General features: G+C 45.4%; 1 long non-coding RNA gene across 2 annotated transcripts in view; it reads right to left on the bottom strand.

Annotated features, from left to right (window-relative positions):
• Positions 1–23428, bottom strand: part of LOC121134586 — a 52668-nt gene that overhangs the window by 4500 nt on the left and 24740 nt on the right. For both annotated transcript variants that reach the window (XR_005871690.1, XR_005871691.1), the window contains exons 2-4: positions 4162–4355; positions 2328–2564; positions 1245–1477 (exon numbers count right to left, since the gene is read on the bottom strand). This is a non-coding gene — a long non-coding RNA (uncharacterized LOC121134586). The remainder of the gene's footprint in view (positions 1–1244; positions 1478–2327; positions 2565–4161; positions 4356–23428) is intronic.

The following is a 23428-nucleotide window of genomic DNA, read 5'->3' as shown; positions in this document are numbered from 1 at the left end:
TATGGGGAGACGGAGGAAGCGCAACTGTCTCTCCTCTCCTCTCTACTGCGAAGTCGGGTTTCTTAATCAAAGTGACAAGGACACTGTCCTTCGGATGATCCCCTGAATCATCGAGACTAAAATATGAGCTTTATTAATCAACAGGCCCTGATTAATTATTATAAAGCACAGCTTCTACAGTTCTGTACATTTTAATAATTCCTGCAGAAGGCTAACAATGTCCCAAGAGAACCAGAGTCTTTGGGGTTTGAATTTTTCTCAGCAATGTCACAATAAATAGTCAAGAGAGGCAGCGAGCTTCCTCTCATCCACTCTGCTTCAAGCCAGCAAGCCAGAGACAACCTTCTCCTCGTTTCCATCTATAATTCATCATTTGCATACAAAGTAAGGAGCCAAGAACCAGCCGTTTCATCAGTTTTCAAAATACCAGGGGATGATGAGGGTGATTTATGGACAGTCATGTGATCTGGTTCACACAATCAGGCTATTTCTGTGGAGAACAGCCTGCCAGGATCAACTGATAAGAGTTACCATGCTCGAGACGGATGAGGGGCAGGCTGTGGTCCTGCCTGGGAACTCCTGTGACTGAGGACATTCTGACCTTGTTTGTATGCCAAGCTCATCTCCAGTCCCTCTTGGCACCAGGACAGGGTTCTGTCCTAGTGAACTGGTCAGCATGTACATGGTTTTGCTTTGCTTTTTGTGTTTTGTTTTTTGAGGCCTCCGGGACAACACTCTTAATACATCATCACTCCACAACTGATGCTCTTCTTCTTTGACTAAACTTGGGTCACACCAGGTGTGCATGGGAAGCAGAGCTTGTGACATTATGCCATTAAAAAATATGTCCTGTTCGTTGTATAACAGGTTGACTCCGGCTTAATAATTTTTAAAATATTATGAATTAAAAATTCAAAGTATGTATATGTATCATGCAATGGGAACATAAAATGGTAAAACGTATGTACACAAATGCATGTACATCTAGAGAATATATTAATAGATCACATTCGTAACCAAACAGAGTGAGAAAGGGACAGATGCAGGTTTTATGCAGAGATGCCAGGGCTCCATTGCAGAGCCTTGCAGTAAGCAGAGTTCTGCAACATAGACCCCACATCTGGTTCCCAAGCAGCCTCTTGAAACACAAAAAGACATTGAGAAAGAAGATATTCTTACACTGAAATAACTTACTTCTACCATTTAACATAAGAACCCAAATCATTTGCAAATAAAATACAGACCTATGTAATTAAAAACACAGATACGGACATAGAAATGGACTTCTCCAGAGCTGCCAGTAGATGTGGAGGCTGATGGACAAGATGGCTCCACCTCTGGCCATGAACTCTATCCCACTTATTTCTGCTCTGACAGCCTTAGCACAAGCCTTCCAGCTTCAAGTTCTTTTTGGAAGTCCTCTGGCTACTAGAACGCCAACCACTGTATCAGCATTCCAAAAAAACAAAAACAAGGCCTGGAAGCAGAGAAAAGGGAAGCAAAACAGTAACTCTCCAGTCCATTGTTGCTTTTTTTAAAAATCTCTGGACACTCCAACAGCCATATGCATCTTTGAACCAGGAGGCATCACGTAACCACCACTAGCTACACACGTGGCTGTGAAGTGTTGCCTTTAACTGGGCTCATGGTTGCCTTGAAAAAACAAGCAAGGGAAAAATAAATATTAGAAACAAGGTGGTGGGCAATCTCCGCCCCAAATTTCACAAGAGAAATTAACATAGAGAGTGTCTGAGACTGTAGGTGTCTTCTCACACCTGTGAGGTTATGACTGTTCCAGCTTTCCCAGCCCTCCTTCCACCACATCCCTCCTTAAAGAGGAGATAAAATGTGCAGACAGGGACACAGTACATGGACGTAGCAGCCACCCACAGCCTTCCTCCTCCATGGTGGAGCTCACTGAGAAAATCCGATGGCCTGTCATACTTATGGATGGTGGTGTGGATTATGCCGAAGTGTCCCCTCCTGATAAAATCCTCTTGGGAGTTCACTAAAGTCTATGGAACTTCTGGAAACCCTACAGGTGACTAGAAAAATCTGATAGAGAACCCTGGGCCGGGGTTAGAGGGATGGCCAAGCTGTTAAGAGGGTTTGCTGCTCTTCCAGAGGACTGAAATTTCACTCCCAGCAATACATCAGGTGGCTCACAACCATCTGTAACTTAAGCAGCAGGGAGTCCAACGCCTCTGGCCTCCATGGGCATCTGTGTTTGCCCGCATAGATACACAGAGACCACATAACTACACACAAGTAAAAACAACAAAATAAATCATAAACTAACCCTTGGCCTGTCTGTCCCCAAAGCATACCTCAGGAGGACACATGGAACCCTGGCCCTGACACTTGCAGAGGTCAGGCCTGCTTGTCTCCACACATCCGGGATTTCTATTCTGGTAACAGGATCCATGTAATGCACATGTCAGGCTTCCTAGAAGCCCCCAGGGCGCCTTTGAGGGCAACCATTGTTAGCCTGAACGCTTCCTCTTGTGCAGTTCAGCAGTAATGTCTTCGGGTTCTGGAATCTGAGGCTCCCTCACCCGCTTGCCCTGTGGAAGGTTCAAGTTCTCATCACAGATAGCAAGGAAATGAGATTATGATGTTAGCTTTCTCTAGAGATAACAGCAGTCCAGGTCATAAAACTACCATATGGCAGATTTGGCAGCCTCCACCGAGCACCATGGACTAATTATCACATAGACAGACTTTGGTCCCCATTTGCCAGCGCCTCAGGCCCCCTGTGGCAGGGCCTGGCAGCCTGGCGGAGGCGAGAGGCCGTATTGTGCTTGGCAGGGACACGATGTGACCTTACTGTGGTCAGTTCTATCATCTCTCTTAACATTTCGCTCATGATTAAGCTTATCATTTCAAATAAACACAAAATGTCAGATCTCGGGGCCTGCTTCACAGAGAGAGCCAAAATAGACCTCTGTTTGATTTAAAGGGGGTCCGGGCCAAGAGAGCGATCTGATCACTTCCCCCATCTGACTTTTATTAGAGCCATGCAGGAACAGGGGGAGGGCAGCATCCTTGCTGTTCCAATTGGATGGCTGCCACCAGCCAAACCCACTGTGTACAGCCCGCGACTCTCCTCGAATCTCTGGCATTCTGACTCAGAGCAGTGGTCCTGAGGTTGACCCCCCTGCTTGGTACCTGGGTGTCCCGGACTTAGTCTCTCACAGGTTTCTTGAGTCAGTGAGGGGAAGGGGGACCACACCCTGGTCTGTCCCTCTGAAGAAACTCTCCCTGGTAAGATGAGCCTGAGGGTTGTAAAAGTCTTCCTGATCAGGCCTCAAGTCGGTCTGTCCTTCCACAGATCTCTTTCTGTCCCTTGATACTGGAAAGGGCCTGGACAGGGGCTACGGGAATGCCCCGCACTCCCAGCATGCCTTGCTCTTCTGGACCGCACCAATGGGTGAGGGGGAAGTGCTGTGAAGACTCAGTGGGCTGGGTTTTACACGGAGAGCTTGGATACCCTCATCAGCTCTTCCTTCGCCCTGTCACCGGTTCGCGATTGCAGTGTGCATGACTGAATGAAAGGGTGTTCCACAGCCACGGAGTCTAGGCCACTGCGAGGCTGCTTAACGAGCAGTAGAAGTCAACGTCTCCGCTTTCTCGGAGCCCATTTGCTCGTGGATTTATTCAATAAACATTAAGGTGCCTGGTCTACTTCCTGTCCATTCACCAGCTCATCATTCAGACATTTCTCTCCCCACCTCTCTCTTTCCCTGTCCTCCAGCCAAATGGACCGTCACTTTGTGTTTTGAACAAGCTGCTGACCCGGCCCTACCTCCTTCTGAATTTTCTGCTGTTCACTAAGGGAGCAAACCTCTTCCTTGCTCCACTTAGATACCTTGGCCTACTTAGCATTTACTCATTCATGTCCAAAGGGTCCTTCCCCAGGAGATAACCAGGAGCCTGTGTCACGTGCCTCCAAGAGTAGAAGACACCAATGGCAAACAGCAGACTGACCGCTAAATTTATTATGCTGGGCTTTGATGCCCACCCACCCTCTTTCTGGTTAGACACACGCTTCATCAAAGTCTTGGCTCTAGATTGATCAATGCAATCCCCACTAACCAGCCCAGTGTCTTACACAAAGTGGCACTCAATAAGTATTTGTTTATTGATAAATTGAGCACTTACAAGTGTCGCCAGAAGGGTCTCTCCTGAGACGATGACAGAAAGGCTCCCAGCTCACAGGTGAGGTGACAATGAAGACTCAGAATGATAAATGCTACCATGCATTGGAGACGCTGCCATGGTGCAACACGGGCAGCTTTCGCTGCCTTTTTCCATGTAACTTCCATGAACACGCCCCAGGGGAAGGCAGATGCACGCTAAGACCAAACCAAAACAAAACCAGTTTGCAACTGATGGAAGACATGAAACAGATAATTCAGTGAAAACCAAAATGCTTGGTTTTCAGAAATCAGGACGCTAACAATCGATGCTAAAACTTGGAGGACAACTGTGGTTTATACATTAAAAAATAAAATAAAGGAAGGGAGATAACTGTGTGGCCTTGTTCTCATCCAGGAAGGAGATTTTTTAAGTCGTGACAATGATGGGAAAAGTTTTGAATAAAACCAAAACCTTGGGCAGCTGTCCAAGAAACAGCTTTACTCTTTGTCCTTTGAGTATAGCAACCTGGGATGAGAGAAGCCGGGTGGGAGAGATGTCGCCAAGTAAGCTCGGGAAAATCCCCGCCAAGCGGACAGATAAGTCGCTTCCTCTCACCACTCACACCCAGTACAACACTGCTGCAAGGTGGCACCCGAGACACAACACAGCCCCCGAGGAGCTCTGGTAAGCGCTGAGGGACATCCTTGCACAAAGAACCAACCCTAAGGGCAGGCAGTGACACAGGCTTCTCATCATACGGGTGTGGCCAAGTGATCTCAAGGTCCCGAGGAGCATGGATATGTGCAAAGACATAAGAAACAAATAAGAATACAGCGGGGCCAAACATGAGAAGGAGACTGAAACGCATGACCTTCCAGTGCTAGAGGGAACCATCTCCCTGCCTGAAGGTCAGTGGGGCCAAGGATAGCATGAGCCTTAGAAGTTTCTCTTTTGCTCTTGAATGGCTTTCTCATCATATTCTAATTCTCTGGAGATCACAGAGCCAAGGAAAGATGGACGTGGTAGCCTCAATATTATTGAGACTTAACGTGGAAGTAACCAAAATGATAAAATCAAGAATTTTCAACCGTCAGTGGAAATAAAGATTGTTGGATTAAGCACACGCACACGCGCGCGCACACACACACACACACACACACACACACAAACACGTTTGTAACATTTGTAGAAAAATAGGTCTACATGTATGCAACAGGATTCTCCCCACATTGGTATCTGTGGTAGTGCAGACACTATGAAAACTAGAGAGGGAGCAGCAAGTTTGTGTGAGCCCCGAGAAAGGCTGTGTGAGCTGGACCATGAAACATAAGTCAAAGGTGGGAGGAAAGGAATTGCAGCACACAGGGAAGGGATGGTGGAAGAGCATGGGCCAAAGCAGGGAGGTCTGGGTAGCCTAGACTGGGGACATCCCCAACTAATGAAGCAGGTTAGGAAAATCCACGCAAAGGAGGCTACCTGCAATTCTAAATTTAAAATGCACGGATTTCCTCCAGGTCCCAAAGGCTGTTCACCAAAGGCTTGTAGGCTTTGAAAATGGAAGCTTGTAAAGTGGGGAAGAAATGGAAGTTAGACCTGACATTTTAGAAATCTGAGTTTGTCACAAACCCAAAAGGGTCACACCCCACTTCAGGTTTCAGATTCCATTGGTCTGAGGCAGCTGGCATTGCAGCCATTTCCTTGGAACCAACAGAGGCAGCAAGAGCCAGCAAGGGAAGGTTACAGACAGAAGACAGCAGAGGCTTGGAGATTAGGCGACCTGGAGAGACTGCAGGAAGTGCACGGTGACTGTCGTGCGTCAGAGAGGAGGTGTGATGGAAAAGGAGGAAAGAACTTTCCACTCATCTTTTGCTCTCTTCAGATTAAAAAAACCAAAAACATGCTTTTGTCTGTGGCTTGGCTCCCAGGTGAGAGTGCGGCCAGAGGACGGTCTCGGGTATCATTCATCAGAAGTCCACCTTGCATTTTGAAGCAAGATCTCTCACTAGCATAGGGATCACCATTTAGGCCTGCTTAGCTGGAGAGTAAGCCCCTGCCTGCCTCTGACTCCTTCCCCTATGCCCACCCCCTAAGCTGACGTTAAAAGCATTCAGTAACACTGCTGGCTTCTAACGTGGTTCTGGGGATTGAACTAGGGTCTTTGTGCTTGCATGGAAACCCCTGCCTCAGCTGAGCAATCTCCCCAGCTTCTAGTCCAGTCTCTTCTGAACTCACCAGTTTGAATTCTTACATCATCGTCCTATTGTCTCACTGCCTAGATATTCTATTGTTTAAGATTTACATATTGTATTTTATAGATATGAGCATTTTGCCTGCATAAATGTATATGTGTCCTGTGTGTCTGATTCCCCCTGAGGTCAGAAGGGGGCACAGGATCCTCTGGAATTGGAAGGTAGATGATTGTGACCCACCATGCCCCATCTCCTCCAAGAACAGTCCTAACATCCACACAGTAGACTGTTTCTTAATGGTCATAGCTGTGAACACAAGCAACTACAGCTAAAGCAGCAAAATGTATGTTCACGGGAGCCTTAGGGGAGCCAAGGGCAGGCGTGTTTGGGCGTGGCCACAGCAGACTACCAACAGTATCAAAGAGAGTGTGATAACTGAGGTGGAGCCTTTCATAACCCCTAACCTACAGGCAACTTGTGTTAAGGAGTCTTTTAATGAAAAGGCCAGATGTTAGGTGAGAAAGTCAGCCTCTAACTCCTAGCTCCCATAACACTAGGCCTACAACTTGCTTACTGCAACTCAAAATGCCACAAAACGTGACTAAGGCTTACTGAGGAATTAAATGTTCCTTGGGTGGAAAAGCATCAATTTAACTACCAAGAGTTTAAAGAGTAAGGTTGAAGGGTTAAAACCCTACACATGCTGAAGGAAGTCATGCATCTGTGCATGGTATAGATGGGCAGGGAACGCCCCGTGTGTCTTAGTTCTGTTCTCAGACCCAGGAGCCAACAGAGCAAGAATTCATCAGCATGCTGTAACTGATCTCCATATGGGAAGGCACTGTGCTCAGGGCCCCCCACTTTCTGCTGGAGAATTTGGGAAGACCCAGCCCTTGCTTAAGGATTTAAAGGAGGGCTTCTGGAATAAGAGGAAAATTCAAGTAACCTCTACCAGCATGTTTTTTTGGGTTGTTTTAGTTTTAGCTCAGACAGTTTAAATTCACTGCATTGTTCTGCTTTGAAGTGTTGGAAGCAGCAGCGTGTGAAGCCAAGCACGGCCACTGTAGCAATGTTTAAAGCAGAGGGAAGGAAGGGAAATGGTCCAAATGTTCATTTGAAGAGACGAATTTAGGAAGAGGTGATCTATTATGCACATGTTAAAAGGTAACAATGTTCATTGCTATTTCTTACATTGCAAGATATCCAAGGTGTAAGTCTCAGCCCCATTCATCTCTCCAGCAATGCATTTAACCTCTTGGGTTTCCTGTCTCTTTGTTCATGAAAGAACAGTATGTATATGCCTGTCTCACAGGGCAGTCAGCAATATCAAATGAATTAATACATAAAAAGTGCTTAAAACAATGTGATGTGTGGTATATATTACACAAGACACTTGCTCATTAATATTATTCTATGTTTTTAAAAAAAAACCTCAGGGCAAGAATGTGTGATGACATCTCTGCTACACAAAATTACATAAAAGTTGCATTACTTATGAAGTTACAGTATCTCTCTCAAAATAAATATAAAAGTTAATGCTGGAAAGCTTGTCAGTTGTGCTATAGGGTATAGACTGAGGAGAAAGTGCTCACTCCATTAGTTCATTTCTATATTGCTTTAAAATTAGAATACAATATACTTTTATGTTTTGGTCATTTAAGAAATGACAAACACAAAGACAGTAATATTGTGCAAAATATATTGATTTCCTTATTCACTCTGAGGCAGATTTACATGATATATTTTTTAACAAAGCAAGTGCAATGAAAGACTTCATTTTCTTCCGGTGTAAGGAGCACCGAGGTATTGAGAAAGCCTGGGAAGTGTCCAGGTCAAACTCAGCGACCAGAGCCTCATCATGGGACGAGACCACAGCCTCCAAAAACATAGGGTCTCCAGGTGTTCCATTGTAAAGAATGTGCCGAAATGGAGCCAGCACCATTTAAATTGAAATAACAAAACTGAAATGCTTCAGATTATTGATATTCACAGGAGTTTAGTCCAAACTTTTACTTTTTAAAGCATGCTGAGCATCTTACTTAATGAATCCAATCCATTGAAGAAATTTTGACTTGTATGATTACATAGAAGATAATAATTACATTCATATAATATTGAATATTGATAGGTTGAATTAGCAACATATTAGTTCTTTAATTTAATAAATATTATTTTGGGTATTAAGCAGTCTAAATCTGATTCATAAAATATTCATTAAAATTAGACTGCTATTTATCACTATGGCACTGGCATGGGAACCTTGCCTTGACCTGTCTTTTCTTTTTGGTTTGTGTTTTGGAGGGGCAAGGAGGTTGAAAACAAAGTTTCTCTTTGTAGCCCTGGCTATCCTGGAACTTGCTCTGTAGACCAGGCTGGCCTGGAACTCACAGAGATCCATCTGCCTCTATCTCTGGAGTGCTGGGATTCAGGCGTGCACCACTGTCACCCAACTTCCTTGAATAATGTGCCAGCCAGCATCAGGAATGGAGGAAGGGAACAGCTCCTGGATGCAGCAGGGCCCAGCAGTGCATCATGGCAAACCTATCCTGTTATCAACATCCTTTTGCATTCATCTCCCAAGGACCATTCCAGTGGGGAAAGCAGTTCAGAGCCACGTTGGAAATCTGAGTGTCTTCCTCCTGGACAACATTCCCCCAAACACCTAGAAGAACCCTTACCCTCAGAGAGACAACTACTCTCTAAAAATTAACCAACTGAAAACAAAAGAACAACCTTGTAACTAGCTAGCATTTGGAGAGTCAGTAACTCAGACAAAAGCATTTTCCTTCATAAAAATGCTCCACTAATGCCCACAAAAAAAACCAAAAGTGAATCACCACATTTCTTTCTGTTACTCCTAAAGCATTTCCCAACAACTGTCCAACACGCGGTGATGATCAGAGATGACCAAGAAACCATAATTCAGGGTCAGTTTGTGAGAATCGGCCCTGCTAAGTTGATCAAGTCATGGTAGAGATGTTGGGACAGAATGTAACTAACACTGACGGCTGGGATTTTAAAAACCAAATCAGGAAAAACCACATAAAACTACGATGTAATGTAAAACATTCTCAAGAGCTGCCAGGGAAGTGGACTGCGCGACCCATGGGGTCCCTGTTCCAGCTCTAATTGCTATTATTCTCTGGGATGTGATATCTTAATCAGAAACAATAGCTTGTTTAATTGACTAAGATTCGGGGAGGGCTGCCACCTCTCAAAGATATCAGAACAGCACTCATGGCAGATGAGCACTGGGGTGAAATTAAGAGGGCTCTTTAGACAGTGTGGCCCAGTGGATTGTGGGATTGCTGTGCTAGAGTGGCAACTTCCTCATTTGAAGGATGTAAGATCCTTCAGATGATGGTCCTTCCCCAGAGATGGCACTCTGCAGAATTCCCTCACCTTCTCCATCTATGTGTCTATCTGTGTGTATGTGTGTGTGTGTGTGTGTGTGTGTGTGTGTGCAGATACACATGTGTTACAGTATGTGCTCACCCTTATGTGGGTGTGCACTCCCTTGCACATGCATGTGGAGGAGGACAGAGAAAGGCTGGGTATTTTCTTCTGTCACCGTGTGTTACTCCGTTGAGACAGGATCTCTCACAAAACCTGCGACTAGGCTGGCAGCCCTCAAGCCCGGCCACCTGTCTCCCTGCCTCCAACAGTGTTGGTGCTACAGGTCCCAGCCACCATTTCCTTTTCATACGGGTGCTGGAGGTTTGAACTTGGATCTTTGTCCTTGTGCAGCAGGCCCTCCAATGCACTGAGCCATCGCCCCCAGATCCCAAATCATCTTTTACTTGTAAGGCTGGAGGATCTGTTTTTTTCAAAACCAAAAATGTTTACTAGTATAGTTCACGTATATTACCTTTTTGTCTGGAGTGATAAGCACCACAAAATAGAGTTTATTGTCATCTGAAGTGTTCAGAGATGGTTTCTAAAGCAGAGGCGATCTGTTTTCCAGGATTCACCAGCATACAACAAAAAAATCCAGGACATGGTATGAGAAGGACTGCCTCTCTAAAACAATATTCCTAGGGGACCCAAATGTCCCCACACATCTGTTAGGAATATTCCAAGTAAACAGAACAGCATATCTGCTTTTATTCAGCCTGAGGTTGGCTGAATCCTTTGAAAGTGGGAAAATCTCTTCCCTTAAGACTGTTTTGTAAAAGAGATTGTTCGTGTGGCACATTTCTGGAAGGTGAAGCTGGCTGTTCAGTGAGTCCGGAGACCCACCTGCCTCTACCGCCTCGGTACTGAGATCACAGGTACTTCACGTCATGAGGGTTTTTATGTGGGCTCTGGGAACTGAACTTAGGAACTCAGATTTGCACAGCAACCACTTTACCGACTGACCGCTCTCCTCAGCCCACTTCTCCCTCCTCTTTCCTCTTGAGTAGCAGAGCTGTTTGAAAAGCCCTTACAAGTGCTTCGGGCCCTACTGCCCCTGGTGGGATCGCTGTGCCTTTCCCACAGCTTTGTGGACAACTTCATCATACTCTTCAAAATGTGCAATTTGAACAACTCAGGCGACCAACCACAAACTCAAACCTCGGTCCAGATGACTTAAAGTCAAAAGTACTTGTCTTGCTATGTTTTGTTTGAGACAGGGTTTCCAGCCCAGGGAGGCAGAGGGAGACTAGAACTCCCCATGAAGTCCAAGATGGCAGTCTTCCTTAGTCTTCTGAGAACTGGACTCACAGGCATATGTCACTGAGGCCTGGTTCCCCAAATACTTTTCTCCCAACTCCAGGGTTCTCAGGTTACTCTCAAACAAGGTTATGGGCAAGCAGTCACTGCAGACTCCATTTAAAGGGTGAAGAACATTTACAAATTAATAAATGGTGGCACCCTTGAGTTGTTGGGGGGGGAAGATTGGTGTGCAAATCCAGGGTATTAGTGTTGCATCTTTGTTACCTGCCTGTGAAATCCCTGCTAACATAAGATGGCTACAGCATACAACCTTTTCCGCCAGAGTAAATCTTTAGGAAACAGATTCCATCACCAAAGTTCACTCTACGTGAAAAGTACAGGCTTACTGGATGCTGGAAGGTGTCTGGAAATTAACTGGTGCAGAGAGGAACCTGGGATTAACACATCAAACTTTGAACGCTACCTTCTGCAACAGGGGTCAAGGGCATCATTAATTGCATGAGTGGGAAGGTTGGAATAGCTTTGGTGTGTGCTGGGTATTGTTTTCAAAACACATAGTGTGTCTTTTTTGGGGGGAGATGTGCATGCAGAGGCCAGAGCAGGGCATCAGGTGTCTCCTCTTTATCCTCCTCTTTATTGCTTAGAGGCAGGGTCTCTCTTACTGAATTGTGAGCTCTTGGGGTCAATCTGTCCCAACAGATATGACACACAGTATTACTGGGGTTATAACTCTTTCTGAATTGTGAGCTCACTCTTTGGCTCAGCTGCCTGATCAGAGAGCTCTTGGGCTCTTGGGGTCAATCTGTCCCAACAGATATGACACACAGTATTACTGGGGTTATAGGCATGCTCACCTATCTTTTCCTGTGGGTTCTGGGGATTCAAATGGGGACCCCATACTTGAAAAGAAAGTAATACTTCCCCATGAACCACCTCTCTACGCTCCATGACGTTTTAAAAAATTCTAATAGTAATCTCCTTTCATTGTTTTTATTTGTGTAGTTTCTACTTACGCGTTAAGGTGTTCATTGGGCATTTCTAAGTTTTATTTTATTTTGCTGCAAAATTAATGATACTGCTAACATGGTAAAAAGCCATTTTAATGAAAATGTGTCTATACTAAGCCTACTAATTTATTTAGATGCATTTTCTCAATGTATGTATTTCACTCAGTTCTGTATAATTATGACATTATAGGAAAATCATTTTATCTATTAGGTACGTGAGTCACCTTTCCACTCTTGCAACAAAACACCCAAGACAAATAAATTGATGAGGTAGGAAGATGTATTTCGGTGCCTGCTCAGAAGTTTCAGCCCATTGCCATTTGGTCCTGTGGAGTCACCATATGCTGGATTCCATGGTGGGACAAAGCTGCTCACCTCAGGGTTACACAGAAAGGGATAGGAAGAGGCTAGGGTCCCAAACCCCTTCCAGTGACCTTCAACATCCATTAGGTCTAACCTTTTAAGGGTTTGAACCCCTTCCAGTAGTGACCAAGGCTGCCAATCAAGCCTTTTGCGGATGATCCTTTGTAGGGCACTTAAGATCTAAATCATGGCTCGAGAAGAAAGTAGATACCCAGTGTGTTTCTCTTGCACAAAGGCAGACAGGGAAGACGCAATGGAACAGAGACATGGCGGGTACCCCATGCACCCAGCATCCTTAGCTTAAACCCAGAAGCACAAAGCAGAGCAAAAGAGACCTGGAGGTCCACAGAATGGATGGATGGATGCTGCCAGAGAAAATAAGAAACAGAGCAGATGCCCCACCCACTACAGGACCAGGTTTTGTGTGGCTCCAGCTGCCCCATCATTAACACAAAGATCAGAGATCTGGTGGAGCCTTGTCTTCTGTGTTTTAGAAGGGAATCTTGGATTTTATATGGAATCTCTGGATTTTATATGCAGATGGTAAATCCTTGAACGCAGCTGCAGCATCCAGGCTCAGGCTGTTGGCTCCCGGGCTGTGGTCTCTCTCCAAAGTCTTTATGGTGCAGACAAGGAGGTGGCTACCGTTCCAAGGCCGACTGCTGGGAACATTTCACAGGGCTCCTGAGTGAGCCACAGTGCGGTGCTGGCATCCTCTTAGGGCCATCCTGGCTCTAAGTCCCTTAACCCTGAAAACCCTTGTCTTAGCCAGGCAGGGACAGCTGGTCACTGGTCTCTGCTGAAAACCAACTTCTGGCATGTGTAAAAACTGCTGGTCATACCACCTGACCTTCAACACGTGTGTCCTTTCAAGGGAATTCTGTCTCCTTTCCAGGCACTGAGGTGTTAAATCTGGGGTGTCTCCCCTTCAAAAGCCAGACTGCCTCAGGTGCCAGGATGTGAGACTCCCCACGGCAGCTCTCTCCCTACCCCCACCCCAAGCCAGTTTTCTAGAACTCTCTGAAAGACAGTGAAGGCACCAATAAGCAATGACATCCCCAGGATAGATTCTGGCCGTTATTTGTCAGCAAATCCTAATTCGAATCCAGATGGGAGCTGGCCATTATCTGGGACTCACACAGTCCCAGGTACACAGCTAATGAGCAGGTTGCCAGCTCCATCTTTCTCAAGAGCCCTTGGAGACTCAACTGCACCATTTCATAAAATATGCAGATGATAGTGCGGGGGGGGGGAGCAAAGGCTTTGAAAATGATTCACACAACCTAAAAATGATGTTGAAAAGGGAGGAATTAAATATTCACAAAGTGAGAGAAATTAAGGCATATTAACTGTTAGAATGTGGAAATGAAATGACTAACGGGCATGGCGTTGATGAGTACGGCATGATTACAGATCTGTCAAAAGTTGCCAATTCTGACTCTGTGGGATGCGGAGGTGCTAGTCGGCGGGTAAGGGCAAAAAAAATAGGTATGGGACGAGCCGCACGGTAGTGACAGATCAGAGTCAAAGGGAGGAAGACAGTAGTGATTAACATCGGGCACTGTTCAGTGAGGAGCTTGAACTCTGAAATCACAAAATGAATGCTAATTACCAGCACCGAACAGACTAGGAGTTGACTGGACCCTGGAAGCGGAATATGGCTATTACGTTCCTAATGAGGAAGGCCAAAGAAAGCCTAGAGGCTGGAGAGGCTAAATCTGGTGAGGTCATTGCAATTCTCTGTGTGCAGAAGCAGGGGATGGGAAGCCAAATTGTGGCCCATCCAAACTGGAATTAGCAGTAATTATTATATAATATGTAGTGATGGGATTTAAATGGCTTACACATTTTCTCTGCTGAGATCATTTCGACGTGATTCATACAAATGATTAAATTAATAGATCTTTCTTTTTTCAGACTGCCAGGCAGCTTAAACTAGATTTTTCAACAGAGATGGATCCTAGAAAAACCGAATGAATGGGGAGAACTGGGAAGATTCCAGGCAAATCTGGAGCCTTCAGAATAGGAAATTTACCAATAGATGAGGACTCAGCTCCAGCCTTTTGTCTTTTATCCATTGTTTTATTTTCTTACTTTTAAATGTAGGATATTCTCTAGATGATGCATCAACAAACATCCTCAAAGCAGACAAGAAAGCCAAACCAAAAGAAGAAAAAAAATCCTTGGTGAGTTGTTTTCCTTGCTCAAGAAGAAGATGAGGAGGAGGAAGGGGAATGGGAAGGGAAGGTAGGAAGAGAGCACAATCCATATGCACAGAAATGCCCTCTACATTGTAACAGAGAAGTCTAAATTTCAATGGCAGTGAAAAGCCTTTTGAAAACTGGTAAGAGTTTGCAGGCAAGCATTGTGGTGTGTGTGTGGGGGGGGCTCCCGACTGGAAATGAAGAGAGAAGGAAGTCTCTAAGTCTGGAAGTCCAGCACCATCCTTGTAAACATCCCCTCCTTCTACTTCTGCAGAAGCAGTCCCTGTCACTGGTTGTGAGGATGTTTTTATTTTCTTCTTCCAGCAGAAGAAGAAGGCAATTCTTGGGGCCAAGAGAAACCACAGAAGACCCAGAGCATGCTCCAAGCAGAGTGTTCTGGTCTCCTCAGCTACACAGTGGGAAGAAGAATGCAGCACAAGACTCGGGCATGCAGCAATTGCCACCACCTTGGTCGTTCCTTGGCTTCTTGGAATGAAAATATTAATCATTCACAGCTATGATTGCTTCCAGATCTTCTATTTCATGGCTTTGACACATCACCATCTATGAAAGTGGGCATGTATATGAGTGTGGGAACACCAGACCTTGAGCAGAGACCCACTTCCCCTTCTGCCTGGGAGTAGGCAGCTGTAAGACAATGTTTAGTAAAAACATGTTTACTAAAAACGATACAATAAGTTCCTGGCCACTTCCCCTTCTGCCTGGGAGTAGGCAGCTGTAAGACAATGTTTAGTAAAAACATGTTTACTAAAAATGATACAATAAGTTCCTGGGAAAGGCCTTCCCACAGAAACCGCCCTGACCTCGACCTTGTCCAAAGACTAACCGCACCTTCAAAAACCCACACACATCCACCTCTGGTGTCAGAGCAGAACCAGCCAGGGGAGAGGAGAGAGCAGAAGCTTCTCTGGTGGGAGCTTTTTCTTAGGAAGTTTTTCTTGAACCTTTTTGGAGCCTGTTTAAAGTTTTCTTTATATCATTGAACGAGTCTCTGTGTTTTCAATACCCGACACCCTCCGCACGTTCTCGGACACAGGCCGCGCAGCAGACGTGACAATTGGAGGTCCCACTGAGATCGTGAAAGCGAGGTAAGTGGACGGGGTTAAGAAACTATGGGGAATAGTTCCGGGAAGCTAGAATCATTGCAGTATCAACTAAAAAAGTTACTTAAAGAACATGGGACTGCAGTCAAGTCTAAAACCCTAGAAGTCTTTCTAAAATCCATCGAACGAGCCAGTCCATGGTTCATTACTGGGGGAAGCTTAAATATTCCAGATTGGGAAGAGGTTCGCCGTGATCTTCATAGACTTTTACGAAAAGCGGGATCTGAGTCCTTGCCCCCTACGACATTCTCCTTATGGAGATTAGTGAGGGGAGCACTTTTGACAGATAAGGTTCGTCACCGCCAGGTAGTTCAGGACACAAAAGAGGCTTTTTTAGAGTTACAAGAGACTGAGACTCAAGCCTCCTTGAGTTCAGGGGCAGAGAGTGATGATGAAGAGACCGTGACTGAAACTAGAGGCTCCATTGTTAGTGAGGATGAGGAGGAGTCTCTTAGTAACAACAAAAAAATGGGTAGAGATCTCCGGGCGCGACCCAAAAAGAAGGACTCCGGTCAGAATCGGTTATATCCTTCTCTATCAGACCTAGAAAATGGAAGTAGCTCAGACTCAGACTCGTCACAGTCTGAAAAGGAACGGTTACTTGCTGAGATCGCGGCCCTTAAAAAAGAACTAAAAAGATTCTAATTAAGGAAAGACAGGACAGGGAGAGAAACCCTTCCCCATACTCTGAAAAAAGGGACTCCTCCTATGAGATAACCCAGTCCTTCTCAGACCTGGAGGGAAGACCCAGAGGAGGGGTCCAATGCTGCCCAGTGGTGGCCCCAGTAATGGAAGTTCCAGATCCGAACAATTCTGGACAGGTCATTCGGCATCATAACCCTTTAAATTTTAAGGATATAAAACAACTTAAAGAGGCAACTTTAAATTATGGAGCACAGGCTCCCTTTACACTTTCCTTAATGGAATCTTTTGCGTCTCTTAATTTGACACCTGGCGATTGGCAGCAGCTTTGCAGAGCAGCTCTGTCGGGGGGAGATTATTTGATTTGGAGAGGTGAGTTTCAGGAAAGATGCAGCCAGACAGCCCAAAGGAATGCACAGGCCGGACAACCCCAGAGAAATGTGGAGATGCTTACCGGGAGTGGTCAATACGCCACCATTCAGCAACAAATGCAATATGACATCGCAGTCTATGCCCAAGTGGCAGCAGCGGCCCAAGGGGCTTGGAAAGCATTGCCTTCCAAGGAAGGAGGGGATCATCTGTCCAAAATCCTTCAAGGACCTTCTGAACCTTTTCAAGACTTCGTAGACCGTCTCAGTCAGGTAGCAGAAAGAATATTTGGGGGCATTGGGCCTGCGATGCCAGTCATAAAGCAGATGGCATTTGAAAATGCAAATAAATATTGTAAGGAAGCCCTTCGCCCCTATCGCAATAAAAGTCTAAATGACTATATCCGGATCTGTAGGGACATTGATGGGAACTTCATCCAGGGCCAAGTGTTAGCTGCTGCTATTCGGCCCCAAGTGGGGAAAGAAAGACCTACTCTGGGAAGGAGAAAAACATGTTTTAGCTGCGGTAGGGAGGGACACTTCCGTAGAGAGTGCCCTCAAAATAGTACTACGGGTCTCAAGAGACCTGGTTTATGCCCCGTTGTCGAAGGGGATATCATTGGGCCAATAACTGCTACTCTAAAACTGACAGGGAGGGAAATTTCCTTTCTGCTAATAATAATCAGGGAAACGGGAGGAGGGCCCCGCCCCAGGGCCCCAAAACCAATGTGTACGGGGCAATGACCCCTGCTCTGGGCAGTGGCAGGACTCATTTTCTCCCCCAGAGCAACCCCTTCATATCTCAGACCTCCTTAGAGCCACCTCGGGAGTGCAGGATTGGACCTCGCTCCCTCTGCCCGGGCAATCCTAACACCGGAAATGGGGATCCAGGCCCTCCCTACTGGGGTGCATGGGCCATTGCCCTCAGGCACGGTCGGACTACTTTTGGGACGGTCCAGTACTATTCTTCGAGGCATCCAGGTACATCCCGGTGTTATAGACCAGGATAGTGAGGGGAGATTAAAATAATGACATCAGTGGGCAGTGGGGTTGTTGCCATCCCTGCAGGAGAACGGATTGCTCAGATACTCCTTCTCCCTACAGCTCCTTGTGAGGCTAGAAAAATTAAAGAGAAAAGGGGCAACCAAGGTTTTGGAAGTACCGGCCCGGCAGCATTTTGGGTAGCCACTATGGAGAACCGCCCCCAGCTTACATTAAAGATAGAAGGCAAGTCCTTTAGGGGCGTCTTAGATTCTGGGGCAGATTTCTCTGTCCTCTCAGATAAATTCTGGCCCCCCGCCTGGCCGAAAGAGGAAGGGACAGTGACCCTCCAGGGAATAGGACAGGCTGTGCCCCAAAAAAGCCTCAGGATCTTAAAGTGGCAAGACTCTGAAGGCCACACAGGGCTTTTCCAGCCATATGTTTTGCCTGGCCTCCCTATTAACCTCTGGGGACGGGACCTCATGCAAGAAATGGGAGTGGTCCTCACCACTCAGGCACCCAAGTCCAAAAGCAGGGGCCCCCAGATGATGCAAGGGAGGGGCTGGAGCCCGGGGAGGGAACTAGGTAAACTAGAACAGGGAGAGGTTTGCCCTGTGGCATCCCTCCCTTTGGAGACCAGGGCCCCAGGGGATAGGAAGGGTTTTGGCCATTTTTGATGAGGGTCACTGTTGCGCCGCCAGCCCCCATACCCATCACATGGCTATCAGATGATCCGGTATGGGTGGAACAGTGGCCCTTACCAGCGGAGAAACTAAGGGCGGCTCACCAGCTAGTTCAAGAACAATTGGAGGCAGGTCATTTGGTTCCTTCCACGTCCCCTTGGAATACCCCTATATTTGCAATAAAAAAATCTTCAGGGAAATGGAGGTTACTACAAGACTTGAGGGCCGTGAATGCGACCATGCAGCCTATGGGGGCTCTGCAGCCTGGCTTGCCCGTGCCTGTGGCCATTCCTAGAGACTGGCATGATGGAACTTGAGCAACCATTGCTCAGGTCAAATGGAGACATCCATGCACTAGACAGTGGAGAAGACCCTAATTTGGGGTCGAGGGCATGTTTGTGTTTTCTTGCAGGAAAAGAATAAAGCTTCGGCAACTGTCAGACCATTTAGTGAGATGCATGGAGCAGAGAAAAACTGGACCTGAGACCATGGGAGCCTACCTAAGCCAGTTTGAGTGAGATCTCCTAAATCAGTGTTCCTGATTCTTGATGTCATCGAATCTACAGCCCAAGAAAGAAAGAAAACAGTCAGTTCGAGATTTCCAGTTTCTCAACAGACCTGCTGCATCAACCTTCCGGACCCATGAGTTTTCATCGTAAAGCCAACAGAGAAAAAAGGACCCATTTAAAGCATTTGGACATTGGTATGGACTATGATGAGTGGCAAAAGCCTCTTTTCAATATTTGAACAGGACATGGTCACTTGAAATATCAGACTTGATGGTTCCTATTTCTGGAATCACGACTAGGCCAGTGTATTTTTCTGGAGAAATGCAACTTGTCCTAATTCGACAACTATTGTTCATATTTTTCATAATGCTACATGTGTAACATCAATGATTGTGCCCAATGTATCTGTGCAAGTGCACTTTCTAAATGCTTTCCTGAGCAGATCTTGAAATGATTGGAAACTTTATCAAATTGTAAATGTAAATCACATGCGGGTTACCCTTGTAACAGACGAAGGCTGGTAGAATGTTATGGCCCAGATCTGGTGATGGGTATGGTAATGGAGAGGCGCTATGTCAATGGGGGTCCTGGAAATGGTGGCAGTGGCGGTAGGCATTCTGGCTTTATGCCAAGCTCAAACGTGCCTTGTTCCAGAGACAAGAGATCCGTAACCAAGTATTGCTTAGCTTAGCCCATGGCAATCCCGATAGCCATGAAGGTTGGTTACAGATGATTTAAGGTTGGGGTATCTCCGATGACGGGCAACCTGTGGGGAAGACCCCTCCCACCTAAAACAGGGGTTCAAGGTCCCCCAAAGACGGGAAAGGGAGGGTGACCCTACTTGACCTAAGCCAGGAGTGCCTCATTTGAAAATAAAAAGGGGTGAATTGTGGGAACACCAGACCTTGAGCAGAGACCCACTTCCCCTTCTGCCTGGGAGTAGGCAGCTGTAAGACAATGTTTAGTAAAAACATGTTTACTAAAAACGATACAATAAGTTCCTGGCCACTTCCCCTTCTGCCTGGGAGTAGGCAGCTGTAAGACAATGTTTAGTAAAAACATGTTTACTAAAAATGATACAATAAGTTCCTGGGAAAGGCCTTCCCACAGAAACCGCCCTGACCTCGACCTTGTCCAAAGACTAACCGCACCTTCAAAAACCCACACACATCCACCTCTGGTGTCAGAGCAGACCCAGCCAGGGGAGAGGAGAGAGCAGAAGCTTCTCTGGTGGGAGCTTTTCTTAGGAAGTTTTTCTTGAACCTTTTTGGAGCCTGTTTAAAGTTTTCTTTATATCATTGAACGAGTCTCTGTGTTTTCAATACCCGACACCCTCCGCACGTTCTCGGACACAGGCCGCGCAGCAGACGTGACATATGAGTGTTTTTACCATGTGGTTGCGTCTCTGATGGGAAATGTGTTTCCTTGAAGCACATGCAACCCTACTTGTGGACTCCACTTGGAGTCAACCCAACCCAACCCAACCCTCCTTCTGAACTCTACTTGATTGAGCACCTACTATTCAACAGAATTTGTATGTGCTTTTTGCTCTAGCCTTATACACACTCAGTAGTAGACTCTCTATTCAGAATGCAAAAATACAGAGTTTAGAAAGTAAAGTCAGACTGCCAGAGCACAGGCTCTTCCCAGGCCACAGATTCAGTGGGAACTCTGAGTACCAGGTGGCTCTGGTTCCCATGGTACCCTCACTCTTGTTGGTCTCAGGATTGTCTTGACAGTTAATTTCATTTGGAGAAGCCACTCTGACCTTGTCTCCTCTGCTTCCTCATTTACTATAGCCTTCTTGTGTTCCCTTCCAACCTTTGATTTAAGCATTCAACTCAAGTTCATGTCCTTGGCAATCTACTCTCCATTCTGAAGTGGGAGAGCGCATCTCTGGAGGCAAATTTATTTGGGAAATTCCTCATCTTAAAAATCATGACATTTTCCCCATTGACCTTGGAATACAGATGAATACTGCTTTCTCCCCACATCCTGAATGATCCCAAACACCTCATGTCCTGATTCTGTATCTAATCGCCCTACCTAAACTTTCTCCATCACTGTGACAAATGCCTGAGAACAAAAAGCTTGAGGAAGGAGAGTATTATTTTGACTCCCAATTTCTGAGGAAAGGGCCAGAAGTTAGAGAGAGTATGTGTGTCCCTGACTGTATTTCTTCCCCTTTCTATTCCATCTGCATCTGGAGCCTAGGGATTGCTACCACCATACCCAAGGCTGGTGCTCCTCTTGGTTAATCCTCTCTAGAATTATCCTCAGATAATAACGAAGTATACCTAGAAGTGTACTTCACACATCTCCTAGGTGCTTCCCAATCCAGTCCAATTGGCAGTCAAGGTTAACCAACGCAATCCTTTACTAACCCATTAAAGGCAGGAGTCTGTGTTCCAAATAGTTGTTCATCTAGGCGTCTTAAACCTTTCACCATGCTAAGATATATACACCCCCAACACAGCTTTACCCACAATGCCACTCCCAACTCCTGCAGCCTAGAATTTTCTTTCTGTTCTTAGGCTCCTCTCTGAACTTTCATTTTTTTGTATTATAAGAGCCAGAGGTAAGTGAAGACCAGAGAAAAATACTTCTTTGTTGTGGAATAACCTTTTTTGTACACTGTGAAGATGTGTCTCTTCCAAGTACCATCTGGTTGGTTTAATAAAGAGCTGATTAGCCAATAGCTAGGCAGAAGAGGATAGGCTAGACTTCCAGGAAAAGATAGGAACTCTGGGAAAAAGAGAGGTGGGATTCACCAGTGAGACTTGAAGGGAGTCAGACATGTAGTATGGAGGAGATTTGGGAGCTGGTGGTCCAAAGAAAGACCTGTTACAGTATCTTCTGGATATAAGTAGATTGTTCATTAATTCATAGCAGTTGAATTTGCCTGCATAAAACCAAGATAGTCAACACTCTAACATGGTAGAGGGATAAATGTATTAGGTCTCACCCATAACTAAGGAAGAGCAGACAGTTGATGGCTTCTGGGGGAGGGAAAATCAGATTTCTTTAAGGGTATAGATCCTTGTAGGTCAATCACCCATGCTCTGTTGGATGGTCCCACATTTAGGAGTATATGAACAGCACAAAATAGAGCCAATGTGTTATTTTTAAAAGAAAAGGAAAAGGGGAAGACACAAAGTTTTAGGGAAGGGGATCTGGGATGAGTTGGGGAAGAGATGGGATGAATCTAATCAAAATATATTGTCTGAAATTCTCAAAGAATTAGCAGCTCTTAAAGTTCAACAAGTCAGTCTCTAGCCTACTTTGACTTTTGTATTTCTGTGACATTGTATAGCTGCATGGCCATTGCCACAGTTTTTAGTCAGTTACTCCTTATAGGTCTATCACAGGATCTGACCCTCACAATGCATTTCATTCTTCAGGGTGGCAGACCCCAAATTCTCAAGGCCAAGCACACAGCACATACTCAACAAATGTGTTGAAAGGACTTATGGGTGAAGGAGGCTGCATGGACTGTTGGCTTCAACCAGAATTCTTCCTAGTGAACTTTCACTATTATCTCACTCAACAAAGAACTTTTTCCTGCTGACATTCACATCCATTGCAATAACCAAACATGGTTACATCATGAGCACCCAGAGGGTTGGGAGAGTTCAGTGTATGTCCTCTGAGAGCCACATGACAGTGGGATCACTGACTCCCCCAGGCAAAGGGAGTCTTTCCTCTAGCTATGGCCCCCTGAACCCTATTTTAAGGTCTCTTGGGTCCTTCTAAGCTTATGTTAATTGCCTGTGTGCATGACTGGTTCCCTCACTGGACTCCCCAGGGCAAGGACTTAGCTAGCTGGTATTCACATCCCTTCGTCATCTAGCACAGAGCCTGAACACCCTAGATACTCAGTGAATGTCTGTTGATAAACAATTTCATTCAGTAGTTACTTAGTAATTGAATATCTACAGGGATCAATAAGTTAGAGAGTTAATACTAAAATCAAGGAGGGTAAGTATCAAAGCAACTGTTCCCATACTATTTCTTAAGCCATGGTGTCCATGCCATTGGTGTTATTCAAGGTGACTTTAAGGAATACAGAACTAACATCTTTTTATATATTCATTTATTGTTTTCTTACATGCTTGCTCACTTGCTTTAAGGCAGGTTCCCTTAAGTAGCCCAGGCTATCCTTGCACTTGCTATTTAGCCAAAACTGGGCTTGAACCCTTGATCCCCCTGCCTCAGCCTCCACAACTGGCATCAATTAAATTTTAAATGTTATTCATATGACAATAAAGGAGTAGATGTTAGGAAAAATTAATTTGTATACTCAATCCTTTATACCATTGATAGACAAATTAGAATGCTTTAGGTTCAATAAAATAGCGAGTAAGTATTATTAGAAGTAGGATTGTAGAAGATGTTTGGATATGGCAAAAAAACCAGGAAACTGGTCTATAAATGAGTGAGTTTGAGGATTATAGGTATAAAATGAACAAGGGATGCTACCTCTCTAAGATTTCTTGAACAATTGCCATTCTCTAGTTTAAAAATTGCCCTGTGTTAACTAAAGAATCCAACAATCAAAACAT

Source organism: Mesocricetus auratus, unplaced genomic scaffold, assembly GCF_017639785.1.
Source record: "Mesocricetus auratus isolate SY011 unplaced genomic scaffold, BCM_Maur_2.0 Super-Scaffold_100028, whole genome shotgun sequence".
NCBI lineage: Eukaryota > Metazoa > Chordata > Mammalia > Rodentia > Cricetidae > Mesocricetus > Mesocricetus auratus.
Note: the sequence above shows the minus strand (reverse complement) of the source record. Positions and strands in the feature narration are given on the sequence as shown.